General features: G+C 43.1%; 1 long non-coding RNA gene and 1 pseudogene across 1 annotated transcript; both read right to left on the bottom strand.

The window, feature by feature from the left end:
• Window positions 1-1,101: 1,101 nt before the first annotated feature.
• Window positions 1,102-1,211, bottom strand: LOC119628220 (small nucleolar RNA U13; annotated as a pseudogene).
• A 5,966-nt stretch (window positions 1,212-7,177) lies between these two features.
• On the bottom strand, window positions 7,178-15,394 carry LOC140710470 (uncharacterized). The gene is made up of 2 exons (XR_012091500.1): window positions 10,744-15,394; window positions 7,178-8,735 (listed from the first exon to the last, which is right to left on the bottom strand). It is a non-coding gene; the product is annotated as an uncharacterized lncRNA (long non-coding RNA).
• Between the last annotated feature and the right edge of the window lie 431 nt (window positions 15,395-15,825).

The raw sequence follows: 15,825 nt of genomic DNA, 5'->3' as shown, positions 1-15,825 counted from the left end.
TTTCAAGGTCAGTTCTTCCAAGGGTGACCCAGATGCTGGTGTGTACAACCCCAACTTAAGGGATCAACAAAGAGTGAGTGTTATGAGGAAGTTGGATATATGGGCTGAGAAGTCCATATGGGAATGCAAGAGATGTATGCTGATGCAAGAAGGGCTGGAGTCGGTAGTGGGAAGAAAAAAGGATGAAGGATGAGGGCCAAAGCTGGGGGCTGGCTCTTCCCATGCCACCATGTTCCAGCAAGAGATTCTGACATCCAGGAATTTAAAATTCCAACCTGGACTTCCAGGTTGTTCTGAAGGTATTTTTGTCAAGGTAGGAGGACAGAACATATTGTATTGAATGATTTGTGAGCTTTATTTGTAACTTTAAAATATTTAGATATCTGGTTTTTAGGCCTCCATTTGTGCTCTTGTCAAGACCTACAATACCCCATGACCTACCCCGCTACCTTCTGGGAGAGAAACCTTCACAGTCCAAATGGCTCAGAGCACAGTCCAGCTGAAACCACATGCTGTTCCACCTCACATCTGTCCCACTCTGCCCTATTTTGGCCCCTAAGAGTGGTTAGATCTTACAGGGCACATCCTATGGCCATGTGTTTTGCACAAGCCCTATACTAGTTTTCTGGTCTGTACTGAGGGCATTAAATCAAATGTAAGAGTTTTGCCCAGCTTTCAAGGACCACTACACTTAATGCAATTGAATTATGGGCCTTGAAGCCTTGCCTGAAAAAGATGAGGTGGTTGGGCCGGGCGCGGTGGTTCACGCCTGCAATCCCAGCACTTTGGGAAGCCAAGGTGGGTGGATCACCTGAGGTCAGGAGTTTGAGACCAGCCTGGCCAACATGGCAAACCCTGTCTCTACTAAAAGAAAAAAAAAAATTAGCCGGGCATTGTGGTACATGCCTATAGTCCCAGCTACTTGGGAGGCTGAGGTGGGAGAATCGCTTGAACCCAAGAGGCAGAGGCTGTACTGAGCCGAGATGGTGCCACTGCACTCCAGCCTGGGTGACAGAGCAAGACTCCATCTCAAAAAAAAAAAAAAAAAAAAAGACGTGGTTGAAATTTGGCTGACAATCCAACTTTCTTTTATTTTTTCCATGTCAGACGGGTAATGGGCCGACATTGTAACAAGGTTTGAGGGAGGCCCACCCATGTCGCACACACAAGCATGAAACCACAGTCATCACACTTAAGAACTACAAAAGGATTGCTGACTCTCTTTTTAAGGAGTGGCACGTGCCAGTGAAGGGAAGAAGGGAGCAATGTCAGGCTCAAGGGGCCACTTGAGGCAGTTTGGGGAAGAAGAAAGGCAGGCAGCAGCTGCTGAGAGGGACTTGGAGGGACAAACAGAAGTGTTTGTAGGTATCCTTAGGGAAATTTTACCATACGTTATGAAAGCTTGCCTCACTTTCCCAAAGAAAAGTCAGTAAATGCTACCTTACTCAAGATGGCTGACGGAGCTGGATTTGTTCATTTGTTTTGGAAGAGGGTGACCAGGGTGTGGAAGCAAGTGCAGAGTCTGGCCCAAAGCTGATCTTGAGGTGACAACAGGAGCTGCGGAAGGGCCCATGTGCATTCAGGCTAACTAATTAAATGGAATGTTGGACACCCATTTCTCTTTCTCCAGAGCTGACCATGTAAAGGCTTCAAAGTAGATGCCAAAGTATCTGAAAATGAAACAGAGGCAGCAGCAGCAGGATCACTCAGGCCTTCCTGGAAGATGAACTAAGAGACAGGTGAGCTGCATGCCTGGCCTTGCTCTACCGAAGCCTGTTTTTAGATATCTGCTTTGGTTGTTTTTGTTCTCTGTTTTTACAATAAAAAGAATTTGTGTTTATTCAACAAAATTTGAAGTGGGCCAGGCAAAGTGGCTTATGCCTGTAATCTCAGCACTTTGGAAGGCCGAGGTGGGAGGATAACTTGAGCCCAGGAGTTCGGGACCAGCCTGGGCAATATAGAAAGACACTGCTTCAAGACCTGCTTTTTTTTTTTCTTTTTTCTTTTTTTTTTTTTTTGATACAGAGTCTTGCTCTGTCACCCAGGCCGGAGTGCAGTGGTGTGATCTGGGCTCACTGCAACCTCCGCCTGCCGGGTTCAAATGATTCTTCTGCCTCAGTCTCCTTATTAGCTGGGATTATAGATGTGCACCACCATGCCCAGCTGATTTTTTTGTATTTTAGTAGAGATAAGGTTTCACCATGTTGGCCAGGCTGGTCTCGAACTCCTGACCTCAGGTAATCTGCTCGCCTCGGCCTTTCAAAGTGCTGGGATTACAGAGGTGAGTCAATGTGTCCAGCTTATTATTTTTTTAAAAATGAGAAATGTAGAAAAAGTTAAAAGCAAAAATAAAAATCATCTGAAGTCTTATCATCCAGAATAACCAGGTAAACATTCGTCATATTTCCTTCAAGGCTTTTCTTCCTCTCTACATAGGGGGTGTGTGTGTGTGTGTGTGTGTGTGTGTGTGTGTGTGTGTGTCAGGAAGAGTAAAAGAGAGATTTTTAACATAATTGGATCCTCTTCCCTTAAGCAGTGTTTTCAAGGCAGCAGGGTTAATGTGATCTTAAAGTACTAAGATGAGTCATCTCAGAATTATTGAGTAACTTCATGAGATTTGGTAAAAACAAGGTTGACTTTCCTTCATCTTGTCATTAACAATTACCTACTCTAATATCCAGTTGCTTTTCTCATGGTCCATACTCAGCAAGAAGGATAGCAAGATTCAAATCTGAGATGTTAAAGTAAGAAATTTAACTAAGGCACTTGCTATTGACTTGAAGACTTAAACAGATTTTTACACCTGAGTCTTTTAGTCACAATAGTCTCACTTCGCACTAAGGTTAAAGAGGTAAAAAATCAAGTTAAAGTTAAAGAGTTCAAGAATCAAGCTGAAAGGCTGGGCATGGTGGCTCACGCCTGCAATCCCAGCACTTTGGGAGGCCAAAGCAGGCAGATCGCTTGAGCCCAGGAGTTCAAGACCAGCCTGGGCAATATAGCAAGACCCTGTCTCTACAAAAAAAAAAAAAAAAAAAATTAGCAGGGCATGGTGGCACACACCTGCAGTCCCAGCTACTTGGGGGCCTGGGGCAGGAGGATCACTTGAGCCTGGGCGTTTGAGGCTGCAGTGAGCTGTGTTCGTGCCATTGCATTCCAGCCTGGGTGACAAAGTGAGACCCTGTCTCAAAAAAAAAAAAAAAAAGTATCAAGTTGAGGCCAGGTGCAGTGGCACATGCCTGTGGTCCCAGCTACTCAAGAGGCTGAGGGGGGAGGATCACCTGAGCCCAGGGTTCAAGGCCAGCCTGGGAAACATAGCAAGACCCAGTCTCTAATTAAAAAAAAATCAAGTTGAATCATTTGAATCTTCTGGTAAGTCCTGTTCTAAAATATATTAGGACTTGATTTTTGTGGTTTAAGTAACTTTGCATTTACTTAGGGATTCTTCTCCGCCGGTCGCAGTGGCTCAAGCCTGTAATCCCAGCACTTTGGGAGGCCGAGACGGGTGGATCACGAGGTCAGGAGATCGAGACCATCCTGGCTAACCCGGTGAAACCCCGTCTCTACTAAAAAATACAAAAAACTAGCCGGGCGAGGTGGCCGGCGCCTGTAGTCCCAGCTACTTGGGAGGCTGAGGCAGGAGAATGGTGAGAACCTGGGAGGCGGAGCTTGCAGTGAGCCGACATCCGGCCACCGCACTCCAGCCTGGGCGACAGAGTGAGACTCCGTCTCAAACAAACAAACAAACAAACAAACAAAAACTTAGGGATTCTTCTCAAGGATGAATAAGAGATGAGACAGCTCTCCCATATTTGAGGATGGCATATCAGCAGTATATAAGGAGCAACATAAATTACCTTTTATAATTGAACAGAGACTGGGAAACCAGACTCATTTAGTCATAGTCCCAAAGAGACAAAAGTGAAATCTCAGCTCTTTTTCTTAGTGAGTTTGAGAAACTGTCCTAGGAGGAAACATTTCAGTAAATTTAATAATAAGCCTTCATACCCCTGAGTTTTTGCTTATGCTAATCCTTTGTTTTGTTTTGTTCTGTCACCCAGGCTGGAGTGCAGTGGTGTGATCTCGGCTCACTGCAACCTCCGCCTCCCAGGTTCAAGTGATTACAGGCATGCGCCACCATGCCCGGCTAATTTTTTGTATTTTTAGTAGAGATGGGGTTTCTCCATGTTGGCCATGCTGGTCTCCAACTCCTGACCTCAGGTGATCTGCCCGCCTCAGCCTGCCAAACTGCTGGGATTATAGGTGTGAGGCACCGTGTCCTGCCACCGCTTATGTGAATCCTAAAACCTAGAAAGTCCCACCCTGCCAGAGGCATTCGCACCAGAGTAACTCCATCGTGAGTGAGGGCTAGGAAAATGAGGCTGGGACTTACTGGGCTGCATTCCCATAAAGTTAGGTCTTTTCCTTCCTTCCTTCCTTCCTTCTTTCCTTCCTTCCTTCCTTCTTTCCTTCCTTCCTTCCTTCCTTCCTTCCTTCCTTCCTTCCTTTCTTCCTTTCTTTCTTTCTTCCTTCCTTCCTTTCTTCCTTCCTTTCTTTCTTCCTTCCTTTCTTCCTTCCTTCCTTTCTTCCTTCCTTCCTTTCTTTCTTCCTTCCTTCCTTCCTTCCTTTCTTCCTTCCTTCCTTTCTTTCTTCCTTCCTTTTCTTTCTTCCTTCCTTTTCTTTCTTCCTTCCTTTCTTTCTTCCTTCCTTTCTTCCTTCCTTTCTTCCTTCTTTTCTTCCTTTCTTTCCTTTCTTCTTTCCCTTCTTTCCTTCCTTCCTTCCTTCCTTCCTTCCTTCCTTCCTTCCTTCCTTCCTTCCTTCCTTCCTTCTTTTTTCTGTTTTTTGAGACAGACTCTCACTTAGTCACCCAGGCTGGAGTGCAGTGGCCGGATCTCAGCTCACTGCAAGCTCCGCCTCCCGGGTTCACACCATTCTTCTGCCTCAGCCTCCCCAGTAGCTGGGATTACAGGCGCCCGCCACCATGCCCGGCTAGTTTTTCGTATTTTTTAGTAGAGATGGGGTTTCACCAGGTTAGCCAGGATGGTCTCGATCTCCTGACTTCGTGATCCGCCCGTCTCAGCCTCCCAAAGTGCTGGGGTTACAGGCTTGAGCCACCGCGCCCGGCCAAAGTTAGGTATTTCTAGCCTCTAGATGTTTACAGTTAAGGGCTCAGGTTGTAAATGTTTACTAAGCAGACCCAGACTTGGGAGTGTCCTCATATCCCAGTATCTTGAGAACAAAAGAATTTCTAATTTTGCTTTAAAGATAATAGTATCGATTCTCACAAAATATAGTAATTAAGAAAATTAATCCTTTATTACAAACCCTTGTAGCAGAGCACATCTCCCCATGATCTTTCCTATCCTGTATATAAACAAGCATTGTACCTAGGGTGGACGTGTTCCTCCTCTTACTTTCAGGAATGCCCTACTGTGTCTATGGAGTAACTGTTCTTTCACCACTTTACTTTCTTAATAATTTGCTTTTGCCTTGCACTGTGGATTTGCCCTGAATTCTTTCTTGCACGAAATCCAAGAACCCTCTCTTGGCATCTGGATCGGGACCCCTTTCCTATAGCAATCCTAACCCTCCACCTTTCTATTTTTTGGAGACTGGATGTCACTCTGTCACTCAGGCTTGTGTGCAGTGGCACAATCATGGCTACTGCAGCCTCGATCTCCTAGGTTTAAGAGATCCTCCCACCTCAGCCTTCCAAGTAACCGGGACTACAGGCATGTGCCACTGCACTCTGCCATCTGCCTGCTTTGGCCTCCCCAAGTGCTGGGATTACAGGTGCGCGCCACCACACCTGGCCTTCTCCACCTTTCTAAATCAATCTTTACAGCCAGACAGACCAGAGGCCACCACTCCAAGAAGCCCTCCACAATCTTTGCATGATCTTCATTTAGCATTCATATTGTTCTGCCATGTGTAGCAATGTGTTCTGCTTGATAACATGTTTTAAGTGATAAGCAAGATATTTACAATGGTTCAAAAATTAAGCAATATAATAAAGCATTTCCACTGTACTGTGTTGTTCCTTGCCCCCACATCCCACAAACACTTCTGTCAGCTTCTTGTGTCTTTTCCAAAGTTTCTTCTTGCAAGCACAAATACAAATCTACTATTTCACCATCTCTATTTTCTTACACAGAAGGTAGCCTGATATACATATAATTTTATACCTTGTTCTTTTTTTTTTTTTTTTTTGAGATAGAATTTTCTTTTTCTTTGCCCAGGCTAGAGTGCAATGGCACAATCTCAGCTCACTGCAACCTCTGCTTCCCAGGTTCAAGTGATTTTCCTGCCTCAGCCTCCCCAGTAGCTGGGATTACAGGCATGCACCACCACGCCCGGCTAATTTTTGTATATGTAGTAGAGACGGTGTCTCACCATGTTGGCCAGGCTGATCTCGAACTCTTGACCTCAGGTGATCTACCTGCCTTGGCTTCCCAAAGTGCTGGGATTACAGGCGTGAGCCAGCATGCCCAGCCACCTTGCTCTTTTCATTTCAACTTATGAATACATCTTGGGAATCTTTCCATATAGGTTTAGAAATAAATTCCTTATTTTGTTTTTAAAGGGTTTTGTTTGCTTGTTTTTGTTTTTTGAGATGGAGTCTCACTCTGTCGCCCAGGCTGGAGCACAGTGGTACAATCTTGGCTCACTGCAACCTCACCTCTCAGGTTCAAGGGATTCTCCCACCTCAGCTTCCCAAGTAGCTGGGACTACAGGTCCATGCCACTGTGACTGGCTAATTTTTGTATTTTTAGTAGAGACAGTTTCACCATGTTGGCCAGGCTGGTCTTCAGCTCCTGACCTCAAGTGATCCACCTGCCTCAGCCTCCCAAAGTGCTGGGATTACAGGTGTGAGCCTCCACGCCTGGCCTCTCTAGGCTGGTCTTGAACTCCTTGCTTCAAGCAATTCTCCCACCTCTGCCTCCCAAAATGCTGAGATTACAGGCTAATTTCGCTTCTTTATAAATTACTTCTAAGCGTCACCCCCTGCCACCACTCTCACACCCACTCACAGTTTTTAAACTGAAAAGAAACTAGAATGTTTACATAATCATTATTGGAGCTGGGACGCTATTTAAAGGGAATTTATATAGCTAGGATTCGTGATGGTTGTGTGATATTTTTACGTGGTGTCATGCACTTTTCAACTCACTGAGGTCTCTTTTGTAATAAAAATGCATATTTATATTTATTTGGTATAATGTGGAGCAAAACTGCATTACTTTACATTATGGAAGTTTATAATTGTCATAGCTGTTTTCAGAATCACATTCTTGGTTCAACATATAATCCATTTGTTACCAAGTCCTTATTGAAGCAGTCCTCCTATGGGAAACTGTCATCAACTTTACCATGTTTGGCTCTATTTCGGGATTTCCAGGAATTCAATACAATAAAAGAGAGGGGCCATCTCCTTGTGCCCTTAACCTTTGTACATTCACCTTTCCACAGATATAGACATTGTATAGAAATGCACCTGAGCCATCTTTCCTACATGGCATCAGGACAATGGGCTAGGCAACAAAGGAACCTTTTGAGCTATCTCGTGGCGGTGCTGCCTGCCAGTCCACAGCTCATGTCCATCTGTGCCACCAGCTCTGTCAAGCTACAGCATTTACTCAATTACATTCATACTGGTTTCCGCTTAGCCTTGTCGCTTTTTCAAAATTAGTGAAATACGGAGAAAATATAAGTGCAAACACTAGTAAAAAGGAGTGTTGTTCTCCTAAACACAAAACAATTGAGACAAAGAAGGGAATCATTAGGTGTGGAGAAGGTAGTGAATCTTCAGCCTCAATAATGACAACTCATACCGAGATGGTGCTCTGCATCACTCACCATTGCTATTACTTCAGATGATTTAATTCATATTCTTACAACACTATGCGAGAAATAAATGATAAAGGTACTATTATCTCTGTCTTTACAGACTAAAAAAAAGTATGATTTACAGAGGTAAATAGCCTGACCCAAATCTTAAAGCTGCCTATTGGACTTTAGCTGGTCAACTTTGCTCAGCTAGGATGGAGACGCTCAGATTTTAAAAACATCTATGCATGCTGGAATTATAGCTTAGGACTATGTCTAAGGGACAACACACAATCAGGAATTTTATACTACATTTCAGATATCTGAAAATAGAAATCTGTGCTTAAGTACGTAGGTTTGTTTTTGAACTTTATATATCTGACATTGGTATGTGTTTTGGGAACGTGTTCTATGTGAAGGTAGAACTCTCTTGCATTTTTGTATGTTTTGGATGTACATGTAAAGATGTGAATCCTATGAGGACAGGGAACTTGTCTTCTACTTCTCCAGAAGCTACGACAGTGCTCAATAAAGGTTTATTGTGGTGCTGAGTGAAAACAGTAGTCAGCTGGAAACCATGCGGCCATCATGCTGAACACCAAGATCCACTCTATTCCATCTCCCCAAGTGTTTGTAACAATACATTGAAAAACATGTCATCTGGCTGAGCATGGTAGCTCATACCTGTAATTCCAGCTTTGGGAGGCTGAGAAGGGAGGATTGCTTGAGCCCAGGAGTTTGAGACCAGACTGGGCAACATAGCAAGACTCAGTCCTACAAAAAAAGAAAAAAAATTAGCCAGCCATGTTGGCGTGGCCTGTAGTTCTGGCTACTTGGAAGGCAGAGGCAGGAGGATTGCTTGAGATATGTGTTCACAAACTGGATTCCAGTCTGAGTGACAGAGTGAGACCCTGTGTCAAAAAAAAAAGAAAAAGAAAAGAAAAAAAAGTCATCTTAAATACACACACACAACACACGCATCTAGGTGTTTACACAAATATTTAAAGGCACGTAATCAAAAACACATTTATAAGTACATGATAATAAAGGAAAAATGATGTCACATCTCCAGTATATAAACACATTTACAGGCGTAATGACGATAAAGGGGAAATGATGATTGTTACAAAGGCCACACATTTTTTTCTGTTGAAGAGGTGAATGGAATTACCCTCCTGGACTTGTAAGTGTAGAAATCAAGGCAGCAGATAGGCACAGTCAGTGAACTGTTCCATGCCTCAAATTTGGAGTGTCTACGCTGTCTTCCCTCCCCAGAGACTCTGTCCCCATTTGCCATCTCTTCTTAATGGGGCAGTAGGCTTTAGGACACCACTCCTCTCACAGCATTCACTTGGAATGTGACTGGACAGGCACCTGGTCCCAGGAGTGACCTATGACCTGGGTGGAGTGGTTTAAAAGGTTGAGCTGGGTGAGTCAGATTCTCTCTCTGTTTTTCTCTCCCTCCCTTTCTCCCTATGGAACTTGAATCAAAAGGCCTAGAGGGAAGTTTCTAGTGAGCTGTGGGCAACATTGCAAAAAGGTTGTTCTGGGGCCCACATCAGGATCATGACAGGCTACATGCACTTTGCAAGCTGAAATTAGGGGAAGAGGAACAACTGTGAGTTAAGCGGGAGAAGCTTCAAGAGACAGAGAAGGAAAGAACATCCAACCATGCAGAGATACACAGCCCTGCCTTCTTTTGTCTTCTGTTTTTCCTGGGCTGCTGGGCATGTATACCTTAAAAAAATTTCTTTCTGGCCTGGCGAAGTGGCTCATGCCTGTAATCCCAGCACTTTGGGAGGCTGAGGCAGGTGGATCACTTGAGGTCAGGAGTCCGAGACCAGCCTGGCCAACATGGCAAAACCCTGTCTCTACTAAAAATTCCAAAATTAGCCAGGTGTGGTGGTGCATACCTATAGTCCCAGCTACTTGGGAGGCTGAGGCATGAGAATCGCTTGAACCTGGGAGGCAGAGGTTGCAATGAGCCAAGGTCGTGCCAGTACACTCCAGTCTGGGTGACAGAGTGAGACTGTCTCAAACAAAAACAAAAACAAAAACAAAAACAAAAAAATAAAGCAAAGGCTGGGCGTGATAGCTCATGCCTGTAATCCCAGCACTTCGGGAGGCCACAGCGGCTGGATCACTGGAGGTCAGGAGTTCAAGACCAGCCTGGTCAACATGATGAAACCCTGTCTTTACCAAAAATACAAAAATTAACCAGGCGTGGCCAGGTGCAGTGGCTCACGCCTGTAATCCCAGCACTTTGGGAGGCCAAGGCGGGCAGATCACAAGGTCAGGATATCGAGACCATCCTGGCTAACACGGTGAAACCCCATCTCTACTAAAAATACAAAAAATTAGCCAGGCGTGGTGGTGGGCACCTGTAGTCCCAGCTACTTGTGAGGCTGAGGCAGGAGAATGGCGTGAACCCGGGAGGCAGAGCTTGCGGTGAGCTGAGATCGCGTCACTGCACTCCAGCCTGGGAGACAGAGCAAGACTGTAACTCAAAAAAAAAAAAAAAAAAGTTAGCCAGGCATGGTGGCTCACACCTGTAATCCCAGGTACTCAGGAGGCTGAGGCAGGAGAATCACTTGAACCTGGGAGGCAGAGGTTGTAGTGAACTGACATCATGCCACTGCACTCCAGCTTGAGTAACCGAGTGACTCCATCTCAAAAAATATATATACATACATATTTATATAATATATAAATTTATACATAAATATATAATATAAATATAAATCTATATATAAATATATGTTTATATAATATATAATATATATAAATTTATATAGAAATATATTTTTTTCCTTAAAGTAACCCATGTGCTCTTCTGATGCTTGTTACATAAAAGAAACTAAATTGGAGCAACAGATAACGGGAGAAAAAAGTCTCTCTTGGCCAGGTGTGGTCGCTCACCTGTAATTCCAGCAATTTGGGAGGCTGAGGCAGGAGGACAGCTTGAGGCCGGGAGTTTAAGGCAGCAGTGAGCTGTCATCACGCCATCATACTCCAGCCTGGGCAATAGAGCAAGATGTCATCTCAAAATAAATAAATAAATAAATAAATAAATGAATGAATAAATAAATAAGTCTCTGCCAGTGGAGGATAAAAACTTAAAAAAAAAAAAAAAGACAGGAGAACCATATAAGTACAGCAGTCCAAGACCATGACAGTGGCAAACAGTCATTTCATTTGATAGTCCCCAAAGACCTCGGTTCGTGCAATCCTGTGCAATAATCAATATTTATGGTAATAACCTTGAGTCTTAAAGCAAAAGCTGCTTGACATTCAGTGTATTTTCAGAAGTCAATGAAATGTGTGGTTTCATTCAGAAAAAACTTTTCTTAAAGTTAAAAAAAAAGTTTTCGTGTCTAAAAACGACAAGATTTGGCTGGGTGGAGTGGTTTATGCCTGCAATCCCAGCACTTTGGGAGGCCGAGGCTGGAGGACTGCTTTAGCCCAGGAGTTCGAGACCAGCCTGGGTAACATGGTGAGACTCTGTCTCCACAAAAAATAAAAAAATTAGCTGAGCTATAGGTAGTGTGTGCCTATGGTCCCAGCTACTTGGGAGGCTGAGGCGGGAGGATCACTTGAGCCTCGCGCAGTGATCCATGTTTGTGTCACTGCACTCCAGCCTGGGAGATAAGACTGTGATGCTGTCAAAAAAAAAAAAAAAAAACAAAAAGAAAGAAAGAAAAAAAAGAAAAGAAAAAAAAGAAAGAAAAAGAAAAAAGGACAAAAGGCAAGGTTCATGCAGAGATTTGTTATTTTTTACTTTTTGAAATGCACATATTTATTGATCCATGCCTTGCCTTGTTGCAGCAAAGAGCTCAGATGACTTATAAGAATACACAGAATCCAACAGGAAACTGAACATTGACAGTGAATGGGGAAAAGAAAGAACATCAGGGTATGGACAGGAGATTTAGTTATGTGCAAAGCTCATTTCCATGGACTTCCTCATTCTTTGCTAGATCATGGCCCACCATAACTCATTATTTCAACTCCAAATTTTTTAGATTTGGAGGAAGATCAAGGTTTATCTTCTGAATGTAAAAATCAAATTGAAACTGGAAGAAAGAAAATAAAATATTGATTTAAATCAGAGAAAATATAATAATCTACATAAACATGCTTTTAATAAGCTGCTAATTTAAGCATATGTTTAAATCATTTCTATTCCTTTACTTCAGTAAAATAATTGTTACAGCAAAATAATTTTATCTTTTTACCTCTGTCATCCAGGCTGGAGTGCAATGGCACTATCTTGGTTCACTGCAACTTCTGCCTCCTGGGTTCAAGTGAGTCTCCTGCCTCAGCCTCCTGAGTAGCTGGGATTACAGGTGCCTGCCACCATGACCAGTTACGTTTTTGTATTTTTAGTAGAGATGGGGTTTCACCATGCTGGCCAGGCTGGTCTTGAATTCCTGACCTCAGGTGATCTACCTGCCTCGACCTCCCAAAGTGCTGGGATTACAGGTTTGAGCCACCGCGCCCAGCCTTAATTTTATCTTAATCAGAAGTAGCATCATATTACATTACACAACTGGTGAAATTCTCTTCCACATCCTTTTTATAAACCAATACCAACATACTAGAGGGAAAAAGTGTTTAGAGTTAAACTCACTATGCAAATGGAATTTTTATATTCCATTAAAAAGCAACACTTTTTCTGAGAGCTCTGGTTTGGAAAGGCTCACGGGGTTTTAGTAAGTGTGCTCCTATTCATTTTGGGCCTGCATTAGGGACAATTTCTTCTGATGGACATTTCTATTACATAATCATTGCTTAAAGGGTCATAGTGTAGGCTTCAGAGCCAGGCAAATGTATGTATTTGATGCAGGATAGCTGAGGAATAGCTTGGGCAAATTACTTTAAGTCTTCTCAACTTAGTTTCTTAACTGCAAATGGAGCTAACAGGATCATATGGAAGATTAAATGAGATATTATACATTAAGCACTTAGTAGCTAATATCTAGCGAACCTAATACATGATATGTCTTATGATAAAAACAGGGATTGTAGAGGACATTTCACACTGATAATGATACAAGTCTCTCTTTCATTAGTGTCTTGTTAAAGCTTCCTAATTTTCCCATTAACAAATTTTCTTTTCTTTTTTTTTTTTTTTTGGAGACGGAGTCTTGCTCTGCCACCCAGGCTGGAGTGCAGTGGCAGGATCTCGGTTCACGGCAACCTCCACCTCCCAGGTTCAATTATCCTGTCTTAGCCTCCCCAATAGCTGGGACTACAGGTGCAGGTCACCACACCCGGCTAACTTTTGTATTTTTAGTAGAGACAAGGTTTCACCATATTGGTCAGGTTGGTCTTGAATTCCTGACCTTGGGTGATCCACCTGCCTTCCAAAGTACTGGGATTACAGGCGTGAGTCACCACACCCAGCCAAATTAATTAACTTTAGTGTTGTGAGTGTACTCTGAATGATTTTTTTATGGTATTGACAGGGAAACTAGTTTTATTGCTCGATATTATTTTCTTGCTGCTTTCCAAAAAGCATAAACAATGATTTATTTCACTGATAGATTTATACAGAAAATTTTACTTTGTATTCGTTTTGTTTTTTTATTGGTTCCTTTTCATTCAGCCCCAGAAAAATGCAATTAATCATGCCAAGGGATGTACAAAGTCTCATCTGACTAGCTCCATCATGTGTCTAGAATGAGTTTTACAGTTTTAAAACTTGCTTCCACTTCACTGCTACTATGGTCTTGAATAAAAATAAATATCTAGCCAGGCTCTTTGGCTCAAGTCTAATCCCAGCACTTTGGGGGACTGAGGCAGGCAGAACATTTGAGGTCAGGACTTTGAGACCAGCTTGGCCAACATGGTGAAACCCCGTCTCTACTAAAAATACAAAAATTAGCCAGGCATGGTGGTGGGCGCCTGTATTCCCAGCTACTCTGGAGGCTGAGGCAGGAGAATCACTTGAACCTGGGAGGCAGAGGTTGCAGTGAGCCGAGATCTCACCACTGCACTCCAATCTAGGTGACAGAGCAAGATTCCGTCTCAACAAACAAATCAAGGCTGGGCGCAGTGGCTCAAACCTGTAATCCCAGCACTTTGGGAGGCTGAGTCAGGCGGATCATGAGGTCAGGAGTTCAAGACCAGCCTGGCCAAGATGGTGACACCCCAGCTCTACTAAAAATACAAAAATTAGCCAGCGTGGTGGCGGGTGCCTGTGATTCCAGCTACTTGGGAGGCTGAGGCAGAGAATTGCTTGAACTTGGGAGACAGAGGTTGCAGTGAGCCAAGATCGCGCCACTGCACTCCGGTCTGGATGACAGAGCAAGACTCCATCTCAAAAAAAAAAAAAAAAAAAGAAAGAAAGAATAAATATCTGGCAATATAGTACTGAATCCTCTGAAAAACAGATGGAAATCAGAATTGGGAAAATGTTCATTTTAAAAGGTGAGGATTTTTAAAAATGTAATTTGGCCAGAAATCTAGGGTGACCATATAAGTTATTATTCAAATTAGGCCTTTTTGGGAATGAAAGACGGGTACAATTAATACATTCATTGGACTAAAGGCATAAACCAAGACTCTCCCAGGGATATCAGGCTTTAAGTATGTAAGAGGCCGTTCTAGCCCAAACTGACAATGTACCACCTTCCCTAAATTGAGGATGGAGCGGGAACAGGTTTGAAGTGATTCTTCATGAAATCATAGGCTGTATCACATGACCACACACGAAATTCTACACTCAAACTGGGAATTAGTGGGTTCTGTTTTGAGAATCCAAGCTGAGCCTCTGGCCTTAAGGCATCACGCTCAGTTCTAATCTATATGCCTCAAGAAAAACACAACAACAGAAACAAAAGCCAAGAGAAGCATAACTAATATGATCAAGAGCTGTGGCTTCTAATATTTTGTCTGTTAAGGCATCTTTGAGAATCTGATGAAAGCTCTTAACACTCCTTAAAGAGAAGAGCACACACAAACAGTCCCTACCCTTGGCATGCAATTCAGGGGCCATGGTCTATCCAATCTCATCCAGGTTTCCAGCTCTGAATCTCTGACCTAGAACACCTGAGATGGATGAAGGGAAAAAGGAGTCCACATTTACTGACCATCTTTTTTTTTTTTTTTTGAGACGGAGTCTTGCTCTGTCACCCGGGCTGGAGTGCAGTGGCCGGATCTCAGCTCACTGCAAGCTCCGCCTCCCGGGTTCCCGCCATTCTCCTGCCTCAGCCTCCCGAGTAGCGGGGACTACAGGCGCCCGCCACTTCGCTCGGCTAGTTTTTTGTGTTTTTAGTAGAGACGGGGTTTCACCGTGTTAGCCAGGATGGTCTCGATCTCCTGACCTCGTGATCCACCCATCTCGGCCTCCCAAAGTGCTGGGATTACAGGCTTGAGCCACCGCGCCCGGCCACTGACCATCTTTACACACATTTCCTGTTACGCTCACATCAATCTGTTTGATCAATAAGAGAACCGAAGTTCAGAGAAACTAAGATCTCACAGCTAAGTAGAAACACCAGACTTCAAGTCTATGCATCACCAAACCTCATAATACATAAAGCACTACTTTTATATATATATATGACTTTATAACAGTCTCATTCTCATATATATTATAAAATATATAATCATATCTATAAATCATATATACATATAAAATCTCATATATACTATAAAAAATAAACACAAACATACATCTTCATCAAAGTCCTGCCTACTACAGTTAGGTGTGCCTCTTGAAACTTGAAAGAGATTATAGATTATTAGGGCAATAAAAGTAAACACTAAAACATTTTTAAAAAAATAATCAGAAATGATGATATAATGGACGAATAGTCTCAAGGTAGTTTTTGATAAATCCAAGACTGTTCAATTGTCAGTTGACTGTCAGTGGATTATTAAGAGTTTTTCAGTGTTTCATTGTATTCCTGGGCTATACTTGGGAAAGAAACTACGCCTTTGTATATCTCAAAGCCTATGTCAATCTGACTACTAATCAGGGTTGACCATGGATGG

Source organism: Chlorocebus sabaeus, chromosome 26, assembly GCF_047675955.1.
Source record: "Chlorocebus sabaeus isolate Y175 chromosome 26, mChlSab1.0.hap1, whole genome shotgun sequence".
In the NCBI taxonomy this organism is placed as follows: domain Eukaryota; kingdom Metazoa; phylum Chordata; class Mammalia; order Primates; family Cercopithecidae; genus Chlorocebus; species Chlorocebus sabaeus.
The sequence above is the reverse complement of the archived record's forward strand: the minus strand, read 5'-3'. Positions and strand labels throughout refer to the sequence as shown.